At 35.5% G+C, this 26,610-nt stretch overlaps 1 long non-coding RNA gene across 2 annotated transcripts in view; it reads left to right on the top strand.

Annotated features, from left to right (window-relative positions):
- Nucleotides 1-1,168: 1,168 nt before the first annotated feature.
- LOC139079258 (uncharacterized) overlaps nucleotides 1,169-26,610 on the top strand; it is a 37,381-nt gene continuing 11,939 nt past the window's right edge. The window contains exons 1-4 of one of the 2 annotated variants that reach the window (XR_011532716.1): nucleotides 1,169-1,557; nucleotides 4,452-4,648; nucleotides 8,396-8,498; nucleotides 25,977-26,143. This is a non-coding gene — a long non-coding RNA (uncharacterized lncRNA). The remainder of the gene's footprint in view (nucleotides 1,558-4,451; nucleotides 4,649-8,395; nucleotides 8,499-25,976; nucleotides 26,144-26,610) is intronic. The other variant, XR_011532717.1, reaches the window with a different exon arrangement.

The raw sequence follows: 26,610 nt of genomic DNA, 5'->3' as shown, positions 1-26,610 counted from the left end.
GGTCTATGATAGTGTTAACTGGTTTTCATCTATTGTCTTGTTTTGTCATTTGGGTACATAAATAAAGGAAATTGAGAGCATAGGTTTTGTGAGAAATGTTTACATAATTTTATCACATAAAACAGCATCTGTTTTCTATTAATAAAGTAACGCAGAACTGAGTGAGTGAGTTAGTCCATTATTGTTAATTACATAACTGAACGTGGAGAGGAAAGCAAAAAACACCAATTTACTTATTTAATGATAGTTTTAAATAATAATCCCATTTGTTTCAAGTTTTAAAATCATGCTTTAAGATATTCATGGAATATCCTTTATTGCATACTTCTTGGCATATAAATATTTTGTAAAAACACTTAAATTTAAATAGATATACATATAGATATGTGAATATATGAATTCATACATATGTACATATATTTTAAGTTTATGATTTCTCACTGGAGGTACAGGAATGTTGCTATTGGTTTTGACATATATGAGTTACAGTCATAAAAGCTGACAGGAACATGGCATCCCTTTTCCTAATCTCATGAGAGATGATTTCCATGTTTGGGTATTAGAATACAAAGCAGATTTCGCCCAAATAACCAGAAAAACCCAAACTTTGTAAAGTTTCATGGTTTCACCTGCTTATTTTTATGCAAAACATAATAGAGTTACCAGTAATAAAACTGTTATTGAAATGAAAATATAAGACACTTTATTTTGTCTATAGTTGGGAGTTCCCTACCACTACTGCAGATCTCAGCTGACAAGATAATCTGTTTAGGCCATAGCTTTTTTCTCATTGCGTTGTCCAGCTTTCTATAGAAGAACTCCTCAAAGTCAAAAGGCCTCTAATTTATTTTTTTTATTCCTTTTTCCATCCCCAACCATTAACTCTGTCAGTGTTTGGAACAGAATATGCTCTCAATACATATTGGTTACATGGATGGATGGATGGATGGATTGATGGATGGATTGATGGATGGATGGATGGAGAAATAAGCAAGTGAATATATTCTACTAGGAAGACCACATATTCTCCTATCTCATCCGCTTTGGTGGGAAGTGGTGAGGCAGGGAGTTTAAAGAAAGAGAGCACCTTTATGTAACAGAAAGGCAGAATCAATGACAACAACATTTGGGTTTCTGTAAAATCAATTCTGTATAAATCATCTGACTACCAATCTGCATTTCCTCTGAATAGCTAAGTACCACCTACTCTACTGATTTAGAACAGTTTTCCTACACATGAGATCGGCATATGCAAATTGAAATATCAATGACTAAAGCGACATATGGCTTCATCTTTACTTTAACTGAAATCTTATCAAGCATGAAAATCTTTAACTGGAGATAGACTGCATCCTGACAGCCTGAACTTTACTGTTTTCTTTTTCTTCTTCTAACAGCAGCTATTGGTTTATCATTAGTTTAATCAGAGACAGACTGAAATGTGTTTGTTTTGCACCCTGACGGCGGCTGACTTGCTAAAACCAGAAAAGCATATTGGAAACATAATATGCAGTGACATTCTGAGACTGACGCCTAATTCTGTCCACCTGTTACCAGGTAAGTGCATCCAGATGACTTCTCGAGCCATTTGAAAAGCTCTCTCAGGTACAGAGAAGATAAAAGGAGCTTTTAAAATATACATATGCTAGAAATCCATTCCTTTCCTCTATGGAAGAGTCTGTCTTTTGACCTTTTTTCTATTGCTTCTTTTACAATTCTTCTCCAATTCGCTTTCATATGTATTCTCAAAATTTTATTTTAAGAAATGAAAATCATTTTCTGTTTTTCTTGTTCACCTTATTTTTCTTATATCTATTCTGTATACCAACTTCTCCTTCAAGTATTTTTTTGAACGTCATCATAACTCACTTCTGCAGTTGAAGTTTCCAGTGACTTTTAAATATGGAAAAGGCACGTGGCTTACATTATAGTCACTGTTATTCTCTAATGATTGAGTCATAGAGGTGAAAGGAGTAATTATAATTTTAAAAAAATCGTTATGGAGCCCTTTACCTGGAATGCACTGCTTGCCTCTGACCTTCTGACATGTCACTCTGCATCTTGGGTAGCCACTCTCCCAATTAGACATAAAATATGTTGATGGGGAGAATCATAATTAGGGCTACGCCACTCTTAGTTGTGGTTAATAGCACTTATTTAACTATAAAATCAATATATCCTTTGCTATATGAGAAGAAAATTGTCCTGTGCCTCACCAAATAAATGTGGTTGAATTATTCATGGAGTTTGATTTAGTCTTTTTTATAATCAGCATCTTTGTCTTAGAAAGAGTACAAGCTCAGTCTAAGCTTAAGTTATGCAACTCTTGAGATAAGAAAAGAGAAGGGAGAATGCGCTCAAAGAGAACATCTGAAGGTGTATAATGAACCAAAGAATTTGAAGTTTATAAATTTAGTTTATGCTTTACAAACTCAACTTAGATTGTTTATAATAATAAATTTAGAACCAAAGAACGTATAATCTAATTATTGTATGTTGACTATGGCATGATGATTCTTAAGTTGAGTTGACTAATTTTGATAAAATTTCATCTGCTGCTATACACATAATTTTTTAAAGTGTCATGTTTGAAACTTCGATATTTGGTTCAGCTAATGGGCCATTTTTAAGCAAAAGGATGGAAAATAAAACATTGTTAATAGAACGCCTTATTTTATAAACATAAAAGTACAAGATGCTCATGTATTTGTTTTCCAAAATAAAATATCACAACTAGAAAATTTAAATATTCCCACAATCTCATAAGTTAGAGAGGGTCACTATTAAAAATTTGTTTGACTCCCTTTGAGTCTTTTCTGAAAGAGGTTCAAACTTTTTTGACAAATTTGAGGCTATATCTTTAAAGCAATTTTGGTTCTACATTCTTCAGTGATGATTATCTTACCAATGTTTTCCTTTTCATGAAATACATTCTAACTTCTTGTTATCTGTGGCATCATATTTCATTATATGTATAAACCATGTCTTAATTGTATTCTTTTATTGAACATTTAGATTGTTGTATACTTTTAATGCTATAATAATGTTGAATCAAAAGTGCAGTATATACAATTTGTATATATTTATATTTTGCATAATTTTCTTAAGAAAATTTACTATGAGTAAAATAATTTGGTGAAAATTATGAAATCCTTAACTTATGTGAATATATACTGATAAACTATTTCTCAGAAGAGTTTTACAAATTTATTCCTATTTCAATGATTTATGAAATTGGTTGTTTTTATAACCCCAGACAACAGCAAGTACTATTATTAGAACAGTAAAATATGATATTCCTTTTAAGTTAATTTAATTTTTTGAGTACATATAACTTTGAACATATTTGCATGTATTTTTAGTCCATTTTATTTTCCGATTACTTGTCAATTCATGTACTTTGCTGTGGGCATATATTTGATATCCTCAAAACATGGACTATATGATTTGAAAGATTTTTAAATGTTAGCACTATAAATCAATGCAATGCAAAAATACATTATATTTTCTAGAAGTCTATTTTGAAAAATTCTGTTGAATAATTATTTTTCTAAATTTACCTTATTTTTAAAATAGGCTTAAAAAGTAGATGATGACTTTTGAGTTAGTAGTTTCTCAGTTTCTTAACACTTTCCATTCACAGTACATCTACAAGTGATTGAAAACATTGACCCAAGGTGTTTAGCAACATCTAACTGTACGCCATCTCTAACCAAAGTGGGGGCTAATGCAATTTTGGGTCACAGACTAGCGGACACCTGAAAATTAATAGAAATTTTTTCCCCTTAACCTAAGTCAGATTCATCTCCAAGCTCATGAAGGTCAAAGGCTAATGTTACCTCAATTACTATGTCCTAGGATCTCCTGATTTACAGTCTATTAAGATTTGAACATTTCCAGTTAAACTGACACACTTGACGTTAAATTATGAGAGCTCTTTACTTTCCTTCCTTTGCTGAAAGTAGCTCTGTTTATCCTCCAAAAAGGTCAAGACCTCAAAATAAGAGACAGAGTTTCTTTTATGATTTGAGTTTCTAGTTTGATTCACCAGTGATAAAATGGACTGTAGGAGAGTTCTTCTGACTCTGAGAAAAGTAGGATTCATTTGCTCGGTTTGTAGATGAGTGCATATACAAGGAAAAACCTATTAGACAAATAAATTCCAATGTAAATATTTCAGGCAAATTCATCACAAGATTTAAGAAGAGTTTCAGCAAATTATGTTTGACAATTTAGGCCTTTAACTCTTTACACAATAAGCTATACAATTTAAGGAATACTAGATATATGTCCAATCAATAGAGAGATTAATTCCACTCTTATTTTAGTTCTAAGAGTCATTTTATTTCTTTTTTTATTTTAGATTGGCACCTGAGCTAACATCTGTTGCCAATATCCTTTTTGTTCTTCTTTTCCCCAAGACCTCCCGAGTGCATAATTTTATATTCTAGTTGTAGGTCTTTCTGGTTGTGCTATGTGAGACGCTGCCTCAGCATGGCCTGATGAGCAGTGCTAGGTGCGTGCCCAGAATCCGAACCAGTGAAACCTTGGGCCGCCAAAGCAGAGCGCGTGAACTTAACCTCTCGGCTACAGGGCTAGCTCCAGTCATTTTATTGCTTACCATCCTCAGAACCATCATAGCTAAAAGGTAGGTTTTGATATTTAGTATTTACCTAATAGAGTTGCTGAGAGCATTAAGTAAGCTATTGGATTTAAGGCAGTGATTGGTACATAGTAGTCTATAATAAATAATATTAGCTCCAATATTGTTGATAATATTTACACTTGCAAAGAGATGCCTTTAAAATTTCATGTATATCAAACACTTCTTAAGACTAATGCATTATGACTTGTATTGTTTAATTGTATTTCTACAAATATAGTGGCAGGAATACAGAAAATAATTGCATATTTAAGAATCCCAGGATGTGTCTTTCTTTCCTTTTTAATGATGTTTCACTTTGAGCAGTATTTCAAACGACAAAGAATTGAGTTTAAGATCTAAAATGCAGGGACGGAAGAGGGCAAAAGGGTGTGTGGCACACGTGTGCGGTGACGGATTGTAATTAGTCTTTGGATGGTTAATGCGATGTAATCTACACAGAAACTAAAATATAATGATGTGCACTTGAAATTTATATAATGTTATAAACCAATGTTGCCGCAATAAAAAAGCAAAAGATCTAAAACGCACTTGTCCGTATGATTTCTCTACCAAGGGGTAAGATTCTCAACTCTGTTTCTCAGTTTTTCAGAGAATTAGAGAATGACCAATGGCTAAATACCTGAAATCCCTGCCCATCTAATTCCCTGACCACCCTCTGCACCAAGGTTCATCTACATGATGCCAGATATGCTGGATGCCCTTAGGTCAACTTGGCACCACCACCACGTCCTTGAAAGATGGAAACTCTGCTTCCCAGAATTACCTTTTCCGTATGGTTCCGGCTTCAATATTACCAATAAGAGAAGCCCATGCTAAACTTGGAAGGTGGAAGTGAGTCATTATTTTCTGGAGGTAGTCACAGCCAGACTTGTAAGTAGACAAAGAATCACAGAGGTTTCCAGCAAGCTGTTGCAATCTACCCGCTTGGGGCCTTCAAGCTGAGATTTTTAATGTCGACTTGTGCAACCGCTGATGGCAGTTTTCCCATGACCTTCGATGGTAACTTCCAAGGCTTCTACTCTCTCAGTTTTTCCAATGATCACGTATGCACTAACTTATGTCAAAATCCTTATATCTGGAATACAATGAGTGACTTCTATTCTCTTGATCAAACCCTGAGCACATAAAATGGAGAAATTCTAAGCATAGCTTTAAAATATTTTTGACTGAGGTCCCATCTCAGTTTACAAACCAGTTTGAATAATTTTACATATTTGACAATGCAATAAATTTAAAAAGCCAAGGTAATTCTGTTGAAATATCTCTTAATTAATTACTTGATCTGCTAATACAATGAACATGGGCAGTTCAGAGTGAATATACTGAATCAAAGTGATTTCCTTTTTCTTTTCAATAATGTTTTTTCATCTACATATAGGCAAAAAACCCTACCAGACACATAAGATTTTATGGACTATATAGTAGGTTTAATAGTGTCCCTCCAAAATTCACATCTACCTGGAACCTCAGAATGTGACCTTATTTGAAAACAGAGCCTTTTTAGATGTAATTAGTTAAGATGATAGGGGTTTAGGATGGGCCCTAAATTCAGTGATGATGTCCTTATAAGAGAGGCAAGCACACACAGAGATGCACACAGGGAAGTAGGCCATGTGAAGATGGAGGCAGAGATTGGAGCGATTCAACTGTTAGCCAAGGAATGTCAAGAATTGCTGGGAGCCACCAAAAGCTAGAAAAAGAAGGAAGAATTCTTCCTCAGAGCCTTTAGAGGGAGCATGGCCCTGCCAACACCTTGGTTTCGGACTTCAAGCCTCCAGAACTGAAGGACAAATTGGTATTGTTTTCAGCCACCCATTTCATGGTAATTTGTTACAGCAGTCCTTGGAAACTAGTCCAGGCTATTTCTGGTGAAGTTCCAAGAGATATATGCCAAGATATTTCTAATGTTTTGGAAAAAGGTGAAAAGCCTCGTAATGAATTCACCTTATAAATAAATCTGACAATGTCAAATAAATAATCAAACAAAATATAACCTCACATAAATGTAAATGCAGAGATGTTAAATATAATATTAGCAATCCAAATATCTAAATTAACACTTTAAATCAAGGGTTAATAAATATTACCAAGTAAGATTTGTTCCAGAAATTCTAGGGTGGTTCGATATTTATAAAATCTATTGATAACATCTATTCTATTACAAGGACCATGGGGGGAACATACCATCATTCCAGTGCATGCTCAAAAGATATTCAGAATAAAGTTTAAAAGCTGTCTCTTGGGGCCACCTGGGTGGTCTACTGATTCAGTTTGCATGCCCTGCTTCAGTGGCCTGGGTTCACGGATGGGATCCCAGGTGCAGACCTACACCACTGGCCAAGCCATGTTGTGCCGATGACTGACATACAGGGTAAAGGAGGACTGGCACAGATGTTAGCTCAGGGACGATCTTCCTCAAGCAAAACGAGAAATGTTGGCAATGGATGTTAACTCAGGGCCAAACTTCCTCACCAAAAAATGTAACTGCTCAGCACATATAAGCTATTATCATTTTGTTAGAGGCAGTATAAATGATATGAATAATAAAAGATAAACAATTTGCTAGAAGAAATGAGCAGTTGTCATCCAGAGAAAAACACTGAAAAAGTTCAGTGGACCAATAAATATGAAGACATTTAAATCACATAAACCATCCTATAAACGTAATTTATGAAAGTGCCATGTTCTTAGAATATTGGTAAAGCTTTAAAAAAGAATAATAATAATAACCGCTAGATAGGATATAGAAAGAGTATATCCACATACACTGGTGATGAAATTCTAAATACGAAGAAATATTTCTAAAGGACAATTTTGACCCATATATATTTAAAACAAAAAAACTTCAAAAATGAGTATGTTGACACAATTTCACCTTTAAGAATTTATTCTAAAAAACCAAAATTGGTCCAGAACGCACAGATGTTTCTTTCATAACTAGAACCACTCTAAACACCTAAAACTAAAGATTTGAATAAGAAAAGCATCTTCATATAATGGAATATGGTGCTCTTTAGAATGATGGTTTAGAAATTACAAAGTAAATTTAAGAATCATGCATATAGTAAGCTCCTGTTTTTATAACTAAAAGATCAGTTAGGTAGAAATACATATAGAAAAAATATCTAGAAAGATGCAAATACATGTATTACATATGCATATATATTTGGGTAGTGATGTTATGATTGACTTGTTCTTTATGTTTATCTTTTTTTCCTATTTTCCCATCATGAATATACATTTATCGGGTAAAGTGTTAGTTGCCGCAGCCAAGAAGTTTACGCAAATTAATGTTTATTGAAATGAAATTGTGCATGCAATATTAAATTTTAAATGATAGTTGCAAAATACATGGAACATAATTCTAAGATGTAAAAACGAAACAAAACAAAACTGAAGTACATAAACCAAAATGTTGTGTGTAGTGGACAGAATTATAAACAGATCATCTTGTTTTCTTTTTTTATCTGTATTTTTAGAGTTTTAATTAAAAATATGAAATAAATAACAAAACTATTTGAAAAATACTTATTGAAAAGTATGATCAAAGACTTATGAGGCCAAACAACTACTAAATAATTGGAATAGCCTATTTCTGTTCAAATGGACCTCGAGTTATACATCCTTTCTTAATGTATCCAATAAGAATTTCAGCTACCATGTTAACATAATGGCCATTTTTCATAATCTACTTTTCTCCAATTTATAAGTCATATCCTGCGTCCATAGGTACACAGCTTCAGCATCATCCAGGGGCTTGTCAGAAGTGCAGAATCTCCAGCCCCACCCCAGACCTACTGAATCAGAATCTTCACTTTAGCTGGAGCTTCAGGTAACTTGCATGAACATTAGATTATGTTGCACTGAGTTATAGCAGGCAAGTCGACTAAAATGTCACCTTTTTATGAATGCCTGTTCTGACTACTCTGGGTAAGATAGCAAAACTCATTCCTCTCTCTCTCTTCCTCCTGATTCATCTTTGGCCATAGCACTTACCATTGTCTGATCTTATATCTTATATATATTAGTTATTGTAAATTTATTTTTTTTCATTCTCCACTTCCTCTGAGTTTAGGGGAACTTAGTGAATGGGCTTATCTGGTTGTTAAAAGTGTTGAGAGTTCAGAATTGGAAAGCAAGATTGAGTAAAAGCCACAAGGGGAAATAGGATTAATTATTTATGCAGAAAATACTTTTTGAACGTTTACTACATGGCATACACACACTGTGGTGAAATCAGTCCAAAATTCCTGCCCTCATGAAACTTTCACTCTAGTCAGTGGAGATAGTTGAATTGCAAAATGAATAAACTTGGGACATCTGATGGTGAGAGATACCAAGGAAAAAGTACAGAATGAGGCAAATGGGGAGTGTTGGGGTTGCAATTTCAGCAGCTTTACTATGAAAGGTCTCACGGAGAGGGTGACATCAATACACACTTAGTTAGAGTCTACTGAGTACAAGGTACTGTACTAGAGACACCGGAGGAAGGAGATAAGAAAGGAGAAATTATGAAATAGAAAGGAAAAACCTTGTGGTAGTTCATGTTAGATGACTTTGGAGTGTATAAATATATAGGAAGCATTTATAACCAGGCAAAAGAAAGGTTGAAGAAAGTGGGAAGTACTTGGAGTAGCCCATGCGAAGTCAATAGATGTGGAGATCCTACCCTGTCTCCACGCCACCGCTCTCCCATATATGAATGCTATGCCCTTCCTCTATGCTGTCCTATCACATTGTGCATATTCCAATCTTGTATTTAGATAAGTAAATTAACACATTTGGGTTCCCACTAAACTATAAGTTGCCTGAGAGTACAGTCTGTGACACATTTGCCACTAAATCCCCATGTCACAGTGCAGGGTCTGACACGTAAAATATGATTAACAAATGTTTGATGAAAGGTCACAGATTGGAAGGGTGGAGAGATGAAGAAAAGATACAGAGAAAATAGACGGTGGTTTGTCCTTAGGATTGGAGACTGGAAAAGCAGCTGCAGTAATAACCTCAGGAGAATGAAAGGATATGAGATGTTGGAGAGAATGTTGTGGAAATGGCTGGGCTTGGGGAGGTGGTGGTCTGAAGGTGTGGTCCAAAAAAGGGGCTAATAAACTCGGAAAAGAGGAAAGAACCATGGGAATTGAAGTCATGTAAGAGCAGAAGAGTGAATTCATTCAGGTCAAGGGAGAAGGATAAGTACAAATGGAACTGTGGTCAAGGAGAGAACCAGCATTTCATTATTTCTCCATTGCATGTTTATGATAACGGCCTAAGCGCAAGAGAGCTGTTGATCATTCCCAGCCTAAATACACACAGAGAATCAGGAGGGGGATGCCATTTGTAAATTTTACTAAAATCAGATTCTCATTAAAGACACTTCTGAGGAAACATAACTTTTAATGAGGGACTTGATTAGTTTATGTTCTCTGGAACAGCATGAGAAGGGAAATGATGTGGGCTCTCTGCCCTTGATGTCAGGACCTGACTGAAGTTTGGTGATTACAGACTTAGCAGCTACCATGTCAGTGTGACGCTAGCCATCCCCGCCGAGGCTTTGGGATCCAATTTAACCACAGGCACAGCTTTTGATGAAGCCACATGAATGGCAATGGAGTCACGAAATTTATCACTTACAAAAAACCAAAAAGCTTCCTAACTGGATGGATGTATCCAGTAGTGTTCCCAAATGGCTTCGTGTCTTCTTTACAGGCTGGTTCTGCTTGTGCATGTGAATGGCAAGAAAACATTTCCTCTTCCTAGTATTATAAGACGTGGTGGTAAGTTTATCAGGAAAGGCAAGAGTCACTGAACGCGCTGACTACTATACTTTGTAGCTCACTCAGATGGCACCCTTAGGTACTAGCACTCCTGTCTCAAAAGTCTTCCTTGGTCATATTTCACTAGTTAACATTTAACACGGCTGTTTTTTTCAGAAGGCATATCTTGACAAGATGTACTTATGGAGTTTCAAGCTTATATATTTTCAAGTTCTTTTTCCTCTTGGTGATAAACTTGGATGAGAATTATGACTGAATATAATAAAGAGTTTGTTTAAATAGCCATTCAGGGATTTATGAAATGGGGATTTTCGTAGCAGAAGCAGGAGCAGTATGTTCTCCTGATTAGTACCTGCTGACTGCTTGTTGACTGCCTGGGAGCCCAGGGCCAAGGCTGTTGAGTTATGGTCCCCGGACTGTCACGAGCCAACTGTGTAACCTTGCCCAAGTTATGTTACCTCTTAGCGTTTTGTTTGTAAAATGGGTGTAATCAGGCCTTCCTGACAGCAATGTTGTTAGGGTTAATTAATTGCTCTTTGTTAAGTGTGCTGAGATTGTCAGATTAAAGCATTAGGGAAGTGTCAAGTTTGGGTTATTATGGTATTATTTTTCTTTGTTTGGGAGGAAATACCATTTCTGTGTAATTTACTTTAACAGTAAAATAAGCTATTTTAATCAATGCACAATCAAGCCTTTATTCATTGAGGGTGTACCCAGTCAGCAAGAGGACTAGTGTCAGCTGACACAGGGCAGGAATCTGAAAATTAGGCATTGGATACAAAGAAAGCCTAGAAAATGAGACTTGGGGCAATCAGATTCTGAGTGCCCAGGAGACTCATGTTACAGGCCCAATATAGTCCGTTATTAGCAGAGAAAAAAAGTCTGTAACCTTAGCAACCAATACCCAACCAAAAAAAGAAAGTTATTCATGTCACCAAGAAATTTTTGAAGTGATTATACGTATGGCCCAGAAACTAAATATCACAAATATTTCTTAAGAATCCAGAGGGAATTTTAAACATATTCAATTATCAAAAATTTCCTTAATAACTTAGAGTGTACATGTATGGATGTGATTTTGTTTGTATAAATATATATTGGCCATAGTTTAGACTTTGACCATTATGATAATAGCTGATGAACCTTGATTTTTCCAAAGAAAATACCAACAATTATATCTGAAAATGTTATTTATCAACATATATAAGTTTCAGTAATTTTTAAGAAACTATTTTTTCTAATATGTATGTTACTAAATATAACAAATCAATATAATAAATAAATAGACCAAGAAATATGTTTACTAAAAAATAATCATTCAGTAGAAATATTTAAAAGGTGGAAAGTTAAAGTATATGACACCTTATTGACTATAGATAGATATTTTCTAAACAATGTCCTACAAATAATGAGCTATTACTTTCACCTATAGTTTTCAGGATTAATCAATATCTTTGTGATATTCAAGAATCATACCTAGTTGTTCAAAATTTTACAAGTTTTACAGCTTTGGATTTATACATGGATTTAACTCTAGTATCATTTTACTCCATTTCAGACAGATCTACAATCTCCATTTTGAAAAACTACGGGAATCAATTTTGTATTTAACCAGTTTGCAAACTCATAGTGATGGAGAAACCACCCTCATAACTCACTTGGAAACTGCAGTGGCTCCCTAATGGTCTCTCTGCTTATCCCCTTGTAAAACAGAAGCCAGATAAATCCCTTTAAATGTAAGTCAGATTACGTTACAATCCTATTTAAAATCCAAGAGTAACTTCCCTGTGCAGTCAAAACAAAATCCATCCGGGATCTACCTGGGAGCATGCGCAGCTACTTCTCTGTCCTCATCTCCTTACCGCTCTTCTTCTGGTTTAACGGTGCTTCCTACATTGCTTTTCTTGACGTACATCAAAAATGCCCCATGGCGTTTGTACTTTCTGTTCCACTTGCACCGGTTCTTCATTCACTTTACTCAGTTAAGGGCTCAAACATCATGTGAGACTGTTTCCCTGGGAGTCCTTTGAATAACAACACCACTGCACCATTTTGCTATTACCTTATCCTGCTTTTAACTTTCTCTATAACACTTTTTATCATCCGCCGTATTGCATATTCATTTTTCTTAGAGAGCAAGGACTTTGTTTTATTCACTTCCTCAGTGCATAGAAGAGTGTCTGGTACATAGGAGTAGCTTAATAAATATGTATTGAATGCTTGAATGCATTCTGAGATATTGATACTGTCCCCAAAATTCCACAAAATCTTAGTCATTGCTAATGGTATTATTTATTGAATGTTCCTGAGTTAATACCTAGCTTTGATGTGGCTTGGCAGTTCTTGAAAACAAGTCAACATTTTATTAAGGGGCATCTGTTTGGAAGTTCTCCAAAGTTGAAGCTTGTATTTTATGTGACAGCAAGTTGTAGATGAGGGCCTTATATTCTCCCTGAGGCGCTGGCCCAGCAGAGCAGACACTCATACTCTCAGCTCGAGAGCTGAAGACTGCTCACTGGGGAAAGCAGGCCCATGGCGTGGCTGTAGAATGCGCTATTCTTCATCCTCAGACTTATATCTTTAAAAACAGAAAAGTTGGGGGAAAAATATGATGTGAGGCATGTAAGTTTCCTAGAGGCTAATTTTGCTAGAAATTTTTGAATTGATTAACCTGATACCATTTTATGGTTCCTGAGAAAATAAAGGAAAGCCTATTTCTACTCATCTGAAAGTTTGAAATCCCAATAATCCTTCAAAATCAATCTCAAATGGCACTTTCTCTATTGGTATCTTTTCCAGTAATAGCTACTTCCGCCTTTATTCTCTTTTCATGTACCTTTATGAGAGCACATGATACATGCTTATATATATATATATATATATATGTTTTACCAACCACACTGAGTTAATTCAGGACTGTTTCATGACCTATTTATCCTTTATCTCCAGCATATAGCTCAATGTTTAGCATGGAGTAGCCACTTAATAAGTATTTGTAGAAGGTTTGCATGTACAGACATTTTGGTTAGTTGGTTTCTCACTCATCTATCTTCACTGTGTGTATATTGAAATTAATTCATAAATCAGTTAGAAATTAAAAGCAGTTTTTAAAGCAGTGTTGTGGCATAACATCATCATTGTTGTCATCAACAATATATGTGTTAATTAAACACCTACTCTAACTCTGGGAGGTCTATGCATTGTTGAAAAGTTGTGTGTACGGCTGATTTATATCATCAAATAATAGTTTAGGTCTGCTATTAGAGCTCCATAGTGCAAATACTGTTTAGAGGAACCCTTTGGTTCATTTCTTTTTCACAAGAAGAATCATGCAAAATTATGAAGAAAAGTGATACAGTTTAGTTACAAGAGCTGAGAACTGAAGTTTGGGGTTATAGTTTTAATTTTTCAATATTTGTTTGACTTTGAGCTAATGTAACCTATTTATTTCTTTCGTTTGTCCTTTGTAAAAGAGGAGCGTGAGATGGATGATAGTTGTGGTAGGCAGAATAATATTCTCCCAAAATGTCCATACTCAACCCCTGGAATCAGTGACTATGTTACCTTATGTGGAAAAGGGGACTTTGCGGACGTGTTTAAGGTTAAGGGCTTTGCACTGGGGGGATTCTCCTGGGTTATCCAGATGACCCCAACCTAATCGCATGATTCCTTAAAAGTAGAGAACTTTCTCTGGCTATTGTCAGAGAGAGGGATATAATTAGGAAGAATGACCAAAGAGATGCAACAATGTTGCCAGCTTTAAAGATAGAAGAAGGACCCCACAGCCAAGGAATGAGGGTGGCTTCTAGAAGCTGGAAGAAACAAGAAAACGAATTCTTCACTGGAGTCTCCAGAAAGGAAAGCAGCCCTGTGGACATTTGACTTTAGGCCAGTGAGACCCATGTTGGACTCCTGATCTACAGATATGGAAGATAATAAATTTGTGTGGTTTTAAACCACTAAATTTGTGGTAATTTGTTACAGCAGCAGTAGAAAACTAATACAATTTCTTAGTGCCATTCGTCTTGAAAATCCTGCCATACTACATTTTAATAAATTTTTGTTTAAATCCTGATTATCATATATTGGGGTTGTTTAAAAGGGAGATGCATTCATACCAGAGATTCCTGTCTTCCAAATGTTTGTATTTGATATGCTTCAGAAAAAGCTCTCAATTCACTGCTTGAACAAAGGATTTTGTAACTAACTCCTGTACTCCTTTTACACAATAGAAATCAAAGCCTGTGAGAGCTCATGCCATTTACTTCAGTCAAAATCTGAATGATGCATTGCATAAGTAACAGCATAATAGAGGCCTCGTATTGTAATCTGGGTAGATGTATGCTGTGCTTTGAAAATCAAATATTGTTCCCTTTGACGTTTTGACAAGTAATTTTGACAACAATATACATTTGGCTAACTCATGAATGTAGTTCTTCTCGTCCTCTGGATTGTGCAGGGCTTGCACTATGCTAAGAATGACAACAATTACAGAACTGACTTGCATCTGCCAAGTGAACAGATGGTCTTGTAGTTTAGAGGATCAATGGTGAAGAAAGAAAAGGCGAAATGGTGGAGTGGGGGTGGGGGGAGCTGGTAGGGTGGGATAAAAATCTTGCAATCCAAACTGGCACTAATAAAATGGAAGAAATATGAGATAAAGGCGTGCTCCAATTTACTATTGATGGATATAAAAATAAATAAGAGAAAGGTCTTGCTTATTTCACTCTTCTCACATACTGGTATTGGATCCATTTCCAGTGTCCTTGAGACCTATAAACTATAAAATTATCATGTTGACACTTTCATTTATGAAAATAGTTATTTTTAAGTATTGTCAATGTGAGTTTGATACAGGATGATATTTTGCCTTTAGTCATCTAAATATTTCCTTTTTTTCTTTTTAGTTTATCTGTGGAACAAACAGAACACAGATAAGAAGGACTAAGACCTCACTCCCAAAAACCACAGATATTTTGTACAGATTCCCTTCATAGGAACAGTGAAGTAATTGTTTTCTCTTTTGAGTCACTTTACCTTCACTGAGTAAAGTGGAATATGGGTGTCTTCTTGGAAAGATCTTTCCTAAATAGGTTGTGTGTGTGTATGTGTCTGTGTATGTGCATTTGTGTGTTAGGCAACCCACAAAGATGGTCCTGTGTTTTTGCTTTGAGGAGTCTGGATGATGTATGATGTCATATCTTTGAATGTAAAAAGATTTATACTTATCAGCCTTCAAGGATCCCCTTGTTTATGCAGTATTCTGGTAGGGAAAATTGAATTGCCATTTGGATTATCTTGAGATGAGAGTCTGCACCTGTATTCATAGTCTTAAAAGCTATTAAGATATTCATTTTCTCTTTCTTGAATAGTACTTATGAATAGTATTTAATTAGAAAATTGATTATAATAAGTCCCATTTATTAAATATCTTTTTAGGCACTATGCTAAATATTTTATCATACATTATCTCATTTAAAACATAAACAATAATATCAAACTTATCTCATTAAAACTCTGACATAGGTGTGGGTATTATTTTCCCCTTTTTAAACATCAGGCAATGGAGGCTTTTGAATTTGAGAGACTTACCCAAAACGACACATTTAATAAATCAGGAGTGGGGATTGAAAACTAGGTTTATCTAACTCCAAACTCTCTTCTTAACCATTTGAATTAGTTAGGGTCAGCTAGGCAATGATAACACTTAGGCACTAAATGTCACAGGTTTAACACAATAGATAATGTTCCCTCATGTAAGAGTGATGGGCTGGTGTTATGTCTGCAGGACGACTCTTTCCATATAATCACACCAGACCCAACTCCTTTGGTCTTGGAGTCTGGCCACCCCCTAGGTTGGATCTTGCTGTGGGCTGTATTTGCAGAGGAATGGAAAGGCCGTGGAAGAACCCCCATGGGAGCACTTTACAGGTGAGGCAGAGATTTGGCAAAAGCACTTCCTCTTGTCTTCCTTGTGAGAAAACTTAGTCACGTGGAGATTTCCAACCTCAAGGGAGGCTGGAAAAGTAATCTAGCCATTGGACCAAAGAGAAAGAAGGATTTTAGTGGACATCCATCCATCTCTTTAGTATCATTGTTTAGTATGTTTTTGTTTTTTTGAGGAAGATTAGCCCTGAGCTAACATCTGTCACCAATCCTCCTTTTTTTGCTGAGGAAGACTGGCCCTGAGCTAACATCCGTGCCCATCTTCCTCTGCCTTATATGTGGGATACCTGCCACAGCATGGCTTGCCAAGCAGTGTGTAGGTCTGCACCCGGGATCTGAACCAGCAAACCCCAGGCTGCCAAAGCAGAATGTGTGAACTTAACCACTGTGCCACCAGGCTGGCCCCCTAGTATGTTTTACTAATGGGTTTGAGAATGATAAGGAATCCTCAGATTAGACTGTCAGTGATTTGTGGATAGAACTTACACCATTTGTCTCAGCCATCTCTAGCCCAAGTTCAGATCTGTAATAGCCTTTTGTCTTGTCCTTCCTTGCCTCCAAGAATTGCTTGATTCAAATAGTTCAAAGGGCTGCTTGGGACCTGTGTTCTTTCTGTTGTGTGGAATGGACAAAACATTTCAAGGTTGGGAAAATGGCAAAGGCAAGTTCTTTTTGGCTTAGCATTTTCACTTAGGTTTTCTCTTACCATTTTGAAAGTCGTCATTATTAGAAGTTACACTGAAATGATGTTTTATCACCATTTAATTTTAATGAATTTTTGTGTGAATTAAATTAAATTTAATAAAAACCTTCAAGATTTAGGCATTTTGAAATAATAATCTCTAGTGTCTATTTGTTTTTCAATTAATGACTAATCGAATATTCTTTATTAAAATTAACCATAGTGGAAAACGATCAGAAGCAGCTCAGCTCTTTTTGACTACTTGGAATGTGAGAAAGGCAATTTACAATCTTACCATGATTATAATAGTACTGATAAGTATAGTAGTGCTGCATTTTTCCATCTTTGTCCTCAAATGAAATGTTTCCTGTAGGTAAATTTTCGACCTAGACAATACACAACTCAACAATAAAAAGCAGAAATTTTCTTAAATATTTTCATTCTTTGTAATTTAAACTGTCCATGAAGTCTTAAGTTTGTAAGTGTTAATATCCATTATTGCATTATTCTCTGAGATAATATGGTACTGCTCTTCTGCAGCTAGAGATGTTAGCAGCTCAGTGTCCCTGTTTTAACCCGTCCCAGACTGCTTATGTGTTTTGAATTTTTGTTGCTAATTTCTTACAGCTTTTTTCTTTTTTCCTTTGATTTGATTTGTCACATTTTTACCTTTATATATTTCATATTTTATTTAATACGTATCATATTGCATATGATTATATATAGTATCATACATTGAGTAAACATTATATAGATCATATTTATGTATTTCTACCAATCTTGCTATAATTTCCTGCTAATCTACCTCTCGTGGGATGAACAGAGAGCAGATCAGTCTGAATTGTATTAATGACAAGGATCTAAAATGAAAGCAATTTGCTCTCTGAAAGGCTTCCCTGTGTATGATGAACAGAAACTTACAGATGGGCTAAGTCCTTTGTATAAATATTTCGGCCTTTTTATGCAAAGGGGAGGGACTTAGGTCTTGTTTCTTATTTGCATTTGTGTAAAGACAATGGTGGAGGAATAACAAATAAATTTCAGCTTGTTAATTGCTCTGGAATCTGTGTAACTGAAGTCAGCCCGGTCAACTGCAAAAAAGCCTTTGAGTTTATCTTCTGAATAATTTCAGTATTATTGATCCACTTTTATCGGCTTCTCTCTGATTTATTTGGATATCTCTATATTTTAAAGTAAAAGCTGAGCACAGAATTCTTGCTGTTTAGATGAGGGCTATTTCCCCTCTTCTACAGTATACCAGTAGATTAATGACCTTTTACAAAATTACACCCCTTTTTGACATTTCCAATGACATTCCTCCCTCTCCCCCCACTCCCAGAGACTTACTCTTAGGTCTTCTTCCTACTTTCCGTCTTTCCATACAGGTTTTGTTGTTGTTATTTTAACAGTGGCTATTTCTTTTCAACTGTGAATGAATGCCTTGTAATTCTTTCTTCAGTGTTTTTTTCTTGGTCATTTTCCATCAATATTCAGTATTCTTATTGTAAAAATAGCATCTTACTATTATCTGAAAGTTAAGTGATATGATATTTGCTGTGCCAAATTACGGATTTGGATAGAGGCATTTGACAGTTCCAGTTCTACGTTCCTTGACATTTTCTCCTCTTCTGTAGCATCCCACCCTGTCTTCTGGCAAACCTCACTCTATCTGTTACTACAAATTTCCCTCCAGAGAAGTCTTGATGCTAGTTATAAATTATTGATAATTAAAAATAATAATTTATTAAACATATGCTACGTATAAATCACTCCTGTGAGCATTACACATGTATTAACTTACTGAGTTTTAGCATTATAACACTCCTAGGAGACTAGTCCTATTATTATAGTCCCTATTATACATGTGAGAAAAACAAGGCACAGAGAGATCTACATCCTGGTCAGACTAGTACAATGTTGAGTTGGATCTTAGACAGCCTGGATCTGTAGTAACGTTCCATAAGGGGCAGAAATTAACTTCAATGTCATTGAAACCTTACTCTATATTGCACTATGAATTAGTGACTGAGGTATTTTAAAATTTAATTTCTTCTCTAATTATATAATGGAAACTTTTGTCCTATCCCAAAGAATTACAAGCATCAAAGAGCTCACAGGGAGGTATTTGTGGACAAAAGCCGTTTGGATTGCCTCATATTATATCCCATATGGGGCTAATTTTCTAGCCAAGCTAAGGTACACTTCCTAATTATTTCCCACTGCAGTCTGTCCCTGAGATAGGAAATCAAAGAGCTGGGTCTGATTCACCCATCACTCCTTCATTCATCTATGCAGTTACCTATTCAGCGTTATTCCTTTATTCAGCAAACACATACTGAATGCTACCTGGTTCCTAAGCACTATGGTTGTTTCCTGTTTGACTGTTTGCAAAGAGGAATGTGATATAATTCTTGAGGTAAGTGAGTTCACAGAGTGTATGGAAAATAGAACCACAAATAGCTAGTTAGAATGCAATGTAATAAGCAACACATAGGTATATGAACAGATTGCTATAGGAACAAAAAAGAAAGAGAGACTTGCTCGGCTAGTTGTCTTGGGAGGTTGAATGAAGGCCTTACGAAGAGAGCCAAATCTTGTAGAATATGTAGGATTTCATCACATGAGAAGGGGATATATATTTTATCAGGCATTCTCAGAAGCATGAAAAGGCCAAGTATGTTTGGCAACTGTTGAAAATTTTAGAGTCTCTCAGGTACAGGTTAACTAGAGTAAAGTTTAGGGTAATTGATGTGAAATGGGGTGAGTGAAAAAAAGCCCAACTGTGAAGGGCTTTTTCTGCCAATCTAAGAGGTCTAGAATATTCCCTATATAGTGGCCATAACATGATCGCCCCAGCTCCAAGCTGGGTAAAGAAATGGAGTTGTGCGAGAAACGGGAAGGAGATGCAGAAATCATGTAGGAGGGGATGAGTTCCAGGAGTCATGGAGAGGTGGTTAAAATGAAAAGCAGGGAACAAGTCTGAGAACTATTTAGGACTAGAATTAACAGATGTGAACAGATGTGAAGCGAGAGGCAGTAGAAGTGCAAGGTGACTTCCTGCAAAGGGCATCGGAAATGCAGGGAAAAGGAAGCTTTGAAAGGGGTTCATAGTGGGCTCAATATTTAATGTTTAACTTGAGGTGCTTGTGGGTATTCTAGGTAGAAGAGTCTATTGCATTTCAGTCTGGAATTCAAGAGAAAAAAATGGGAGATGGAAATATACACATGAAGATTTGCAATCAAATTGATGATAATCGAAGCCATAGAAATTGGTAAAATTGTACAGAAAAGAGTATGGAGAGGGAAAGGAGAAGAGAACTGAGGATTCTTTGCTAGAATTGAAGTAGCAGATTGAATTCCTTTCATAAGTGACAAGTTAAGGAACACTTAATGGAATGCTTGATGGATTTAAAAAATAATTTCTTCTATTCACATATCTTGAAATTTATTTTTCTTCATCATACTATTGGTATAAAATTTTAAATCAGTTATATAATAGCATGAATGTTTATTTGCTTTTGTATAAGTATCCACTCCCCTGAATCTTGTTCCTTGAAGCAGAGGCTTATAAACATAATTTCTATATGATTAAAAACCTCAGTTCTGAGGATGTATCAAGACGGGAGCTTATTCTGCAATTAGTTTCAGGCAAAGGAGGCACTTTGATTTAAAGCAATAGTAGATACTTTAAAAAGCTTGTGATATGGAGGAGAATCTTAAACTAGGAATTAAAAGACTTGCAGTTTCATTCTGCCCGTGTCCTTAACTTACTTTGTGGAGCTGACAAGTTATAACATCTCTTTGATTTGTGGTAATAAGGGCTGTAAAATGATGTGAGCCACCACAGTGATTTTTCAGATGTCTTCTAACTCTATCTTCCTATGAGAATCTTCTCCCTCTGTTTTGAAATGTTGCTGTCCGTTCTCAATTTCCCCTTGCCTCTAACCTTGGCTTTTATGAACTGTCACAGCATTGAGACCTTAAAGTAATTTTAGTATTTCAGATTTGACTAGTTGGTCTAGATTTTCTCATTAAAAGTCAAGTCAAGGCATGAATCAAGCTCTTACTGGTATCTAATGCACAAAACAATATACAGCCCAATATTTGCCATTGAGGAATTATGTTAACTAAGATAATTTCTCTATATACTCTCATGAATGCCTTAATAGTAAATAAAGTTCAGAAGCTCCTCTCCAATCATGATAGAGTTATGTAAAGAAGTAGTTCTTTTGTATCTATATTGCAAAGCCACTCTCTTTCCCTTCATCGTGATGTATATATGAATACACACACACACACACACACACACACACACCACACTACTGTTTAAAAATATAGCACATCTATATTTTATATTTAAATTTAACATACATTAATATATAGTATATATATTTATACTATATATATTACACATATATACTCATTTGATTTTAATCAATTTTATTACTTCCCTATAAAATGAACGTAAGTTAACCTGTAATAATTTTTGTCATTTGAAAACTGAGCTTTTAAAAACTGTTGTGTTGAGGGGGCCGGCTCCGTGGCCGAGTGGTTAAGTTCGCGTGCTCTGCTGTGGCGGCCCAGGGTTCGGATCCTGTGCGCAGACATGGCACCACTAGTCAGGCCACATTGAGGCAGCATCCCACATCCCACAACTAGAAGGACTTGCAACTAAGATATACAACTATGTACGGGGTGGGGTTGGGGAGATAAAGCAGAAAAAAAAAAAAAAAAAAAGATTGGCAACAGTTGTTAGCTCAGGTGCCAAACTTTAAAAAACAAACAAAAAAAACTGTTGTGTTGATAGTTAACAGGAAAAAACCCTATAAGCATTTACACCACTACTCATTTTGCTTTAAATTTCAATATTTTTACCTATATTGACATTTGACAAGACTAGATTGAGCCTGAACCTTACAAAGATGATAGTGATGGTACTCAGGTGTGGTAGAGAATTATAAAGAGCTATAATATTGTGTATGATCTATGAAATTTTGCAAAAATATAATACAATATGCACCAATTTATGAGTAATAATTATTGATCTCTGCTTTCAAAATCACCTTAAAGTAAATATTCCAGGACTTACTCAACTTAAATTCATTCTAAGCTCTTTGAAACCAGATGTTGTGTCTTATTTTCTTTGTATATCTATAATCTAGCTCAGTGGGCAAGATGTCTATAAGCATTCAATAAAATTTGTTAAATCATGAAATAAATAACAGTATCAAATCTGAATTGTGCATACTTGATTTTCACTCAACACATATTTAGGTATACCTATTGTGTGCTAGACACTAGTGTATATGCATGGGGGAGATAAAGCATGGCATTCGTGGTACTTTTAGCATCAGAAGTTATAAAAAGCACAAAAGAGGTAATTTGCAACCAAGTTGATGTCAGAGTAGAGAGAAAGCACATCCTCTTTGGGGAGGTCACAGCAAGGGAACCTCACCTCATCCAGTTAGTTATTCAGATATTGCCTTGTCCACAAACCTGGGACTATCCTGAACCACCAGAAATGCTGCTCATAGAGTCAGGAAAATGTGTGGTACAGGTGCCCACAGTATCTTAGTTTGTTCGGGCTGCTATAACAAAATACCACAAACTGGGCAGCTTATGAATAGCAGATATTTATTTCTTACAGTTCTCAGGTCTGGAAGTCTGAGATAAGGGTGCCAGCATGGTGGGGTGAAGGTCCTCTCCCAGGTTGAAGAATTCTCACTCTGTCCTCACATGGTGGAGGTGGCTAAGAAGCTCTGGGTGGTCTCTTTTATACAGATATTAATCCCATTCAGGAAGGCTTTACCCTTATGAGGTAAGCACCTCCTGAAGGCCCCATCTCTTAAAGCTATCACATTGGGCATTAGGATTCTAACATATGAATTTTGGGGGGACACAGACTTTCAGACCACAGCACCCACTCTCTACATTATAATTAAATCTTCTCTTCAACATCAAAAGACAATGTCCCAATGTACAATTATAATTGTTCAGAAATGTGACGGACCACGGATGAGCTATATATCCTGTGAAACACAAGTCTTGCTTCTAGTTGTTCTTCTATAGTGTGAAAAAAATATCAAGATTGTAAGAAACTAACAAAAAATACCGTTTGCATATCACCATTAGGGTAGACATACCAGTAAGTACCATGTCAGACTGTGTCTCCCCACCACAACATCCATGCTTGATGGTGATGTTGACCTGCAAGTCTCAGAAGCTATGCAAGGAGAACTCACACAGCAGCAAAATAAATGTTTATTTGGGAGAAAGTCTAGACAAGGCAGTGCTGCCTTACATAGACTTGGTGAATTGTTTGTAAAGCAGTGAACATGGTTTTATTTTTTGGTAAACCAGAAGTAGTCACTACTCGAGTTTGTTTGGGGGAGTGTGTGTGTGTGTGTTTGCTTCTTGTGGGAGCTGGAGCTTTCTTGGTAGACCCTAAAAATTAAACTAATCTTCCAGCATCAGTGGTTGTGATCATCAAAGTCATGTTAGGTTTATGGGCTTCCCTCCTTTTATTTATTTGTTCAAGTTATAATATTTTTAAGGCTTTTGTTTGTCTTCATAAGGGAAAGTCAGAGTGATTTAATCTAAAATGTTCTTTTGATTTTAATAAAGTAAAACCTGAAAAATGTTGTAATACTTCACTTCAAATATCATTTCATGTCTACAGAATTAGGATGAACTTTTTAGGTAGTAGATAGATGCAATGTAGTCATCAAGGACCTTAAAATTTCCATACTTTCCACACCAGAAATGTTGTATATAATGCATTTTGTTTTCTCAAAACAGACTGAAAAGAGCGGACTCCTTTCACTAGCTGGCCTTGTGTAACGTGTATGCAGAAGGAAGCCCACTATAGGGTAGATCTCTGGGAGAAAGACTCTTCTCTACAAGCTTCTGACATTTGGCTTCATCATCTGTGATCTCAAATAAGTGACTTACACCTTGAAAAGAAATTTAACCTTGTAGGAAGTGTCCAGTCCTCAGCAATAGATAGGCTACCATCCATTGTCTAAAGTAGTTAGATATTTTACTAAATGACAAGGAGCACAGACAGTTGGAGTGGGTGTGGATCAATTGGATCATTTAGCTTGGCTGTACATTCAAAATAAACCTCAAATCTAGTTTTTTTTTTTTTTTGGTTTGCTTTGTTTTTACATTTCAATTCTTCTATTGTACTTAAGATCAACTGTCATTGTGAGTGAAAGCAAAATCTCTCTTCAATAATCTAGGCATTTTTACAAAAAGTGAGGCTTAAACTCATTTTGGTATAATCCGCTTTATATTTATACATCTTAATTTAAAAAATTCTTCCTAACAATTCAGTGGAGAAAAAATAATCATTTTGGTGCTAGAGCAATTTGGTGTCCATATGCAAACAAAAAATCAAATGTAAATCCATATCTCACACAGTATTAAAACGTAACTTAAAATGGATCAAAGACACAAAAATAAAATGTAAACTTATAAAGCTTCTAGAAAAAAAACACAGGAGAAAATCTTTGGGATCCTGGGTTAAACAAAGATTTCTTAGCTGTTACAACAAATCAAGGTCATTAAAAGAGAAAAAATAGGCTTCACCAAAATTTAAAACTTCTATTCCTCATGAAACACTGCTAAGGGAATGAAAAGACGAGCTACAAACTAAAATAAAATATTTGCCAATCATGTATCTGATGTAGGACTTTTATCTAGAATACACAAAATCCCAAAACTTAACAAGAAAGCAGACAACCCAATTTTTTAAAAATGGATAAAATATTTAAACAGATATTCCACCAAAAAAAAAAATTTGGCAAATGTGCCCATGGCAAGAAGTTCAACATCATTTGTTACTATAGAAATACAAATTAAAACCATGAGATAGCATTATGCATGTGATATCAAAATGGCTTAAATTACAAAGACCGACCATACCAAGTGTTGGTAAGAATGTGGAGGTCCTAGAACTCTCAAACACTGCTGATGGCAATGTGAAATGATACATTCTTGAAAATCATTTGTAAGTTTTTTTTAAAAAGTTACTTGCTTACCTTCCATATGAGCCACCCACTCTACTCCTAAATATTTCCCCAAGAGAAAAGGAAGCACTTGGCCAAATAATGACTTGTACACAAATGTTTATGGTGGCTTTTATTTGTCCTAGCCCAAAGCTGGAAACAACCCAAGGGTCAGTCAACAAACGCATGGAAAAACAAACTGTGGTACATCCATACAATATGATGCTACTTGCATTAAAAGGAATAAACTATTGATTCATATTACAATATGAATGAATCTCAAAATAATCATGTTGAATGAAAGAAAACAGGGAAAAAAAGAGTACTTACTGTATGATTGCATTTATATACAATTCAAAGAAAATGAAGCAAATATTGACAGAAAGTAAATCAGTGGTTGCCTGAAAGAGGAGCCAGAGAGAAGAATTACAAAAAAGCATGAGGATACTTTTTGGAGTGAAGGTAAGTTCATTATTTTGACTGTGGTGATGGTTTCACGCTTATAAAATTGCACAATCAAAATATATGCAGTTTATGTTATGTCAATTGTACTACAATAGAGTTGTTAAGAAATTTCTTGCTAAGAGTTTCACAATCTGAAAGTCACCTAGGCCTCTGAAGTTCTCGATTTCTAGAGGTGACTTTATTCTAAGTGATGCTTTCTCAACTCCATGCTGTCTATTTATTTATATAAACATTTCTCACATCCATGACAGGTAAATGTATATATGTCATTTATAGACATCCGTGTAAACAAAACAGATGGTTTTGACTAGCTACTGATTGTTGACTTCTTCTTATTTCTGACTTGATATTTAAAAATTTTTAAAAAGAAACATAGTGACTGAGGCTGCTAATCACATGTGGACTATTTCTCTCCTTTTCCTCTTTCCCAGGGAGAAAAGATCAGCTCAAAGGCCATAATCACAAACTGAATCAGACTCCATCCTGGGCACTATACGTGCCATTGTCAGAGGAGTTTAGCACCAACATTAAAATACTGGTATTAGAGTGGTCACAACACACTAGAGAACAGGAATTCAGACTTTGGCAACCTTTCCAGGTACAGTAGCTAGTAGCACTATCTTCCTGTTCTCTGATTCTACAGGGCTATGATTTCATTTTTATGACTTTTTATGCTTAATCAAAAGTGATATTTGCAATAAAAATGTGAAAATTAAACATTTTGCCACTGTATACAATGTGAAATGACTATGAAGGAAAGAGTGAAATTGTAACTGAGTTTCCCTTTCAAAAGATCATTTGCAAGGACTGGGTCAATTCAATTTCATGAGTGGCTCTTAATCAGGGATGCACATCAGATTTACAGATGAGGCTTCTTTAATACGTAGATGCCTGGACCCCCATTTCATATCCATTGATCTGGGAAAAGGAAGAGATAACCTGGAAAAGTCTCAGAAGTGACTTTGGTATGAACTGATGGTAAACGAACACTGATTTAAAAGAAAGAAATTAAACGGAAATGTGTCTCCAGAACTAGATAATGGAAAGACTGCAATTATCTCATCA

Source organism: Equus przewalskii, chromosome 25 (genome assembly GCF_037783145.1).
Source record: "Equus przewalskii isolate Varuska chromosome 25, EquPr2, whole genome shotgun sequence".
Classification (NCBI taxonomy): Eukaryota; Metazoa; Chordata; class Mammalia; order Perissodactyla; family Equidae; genus Equus; species Equus przewalskii.
This window is presented reverse-complemented; position numbering and strand designations above follow the sequence as displayed.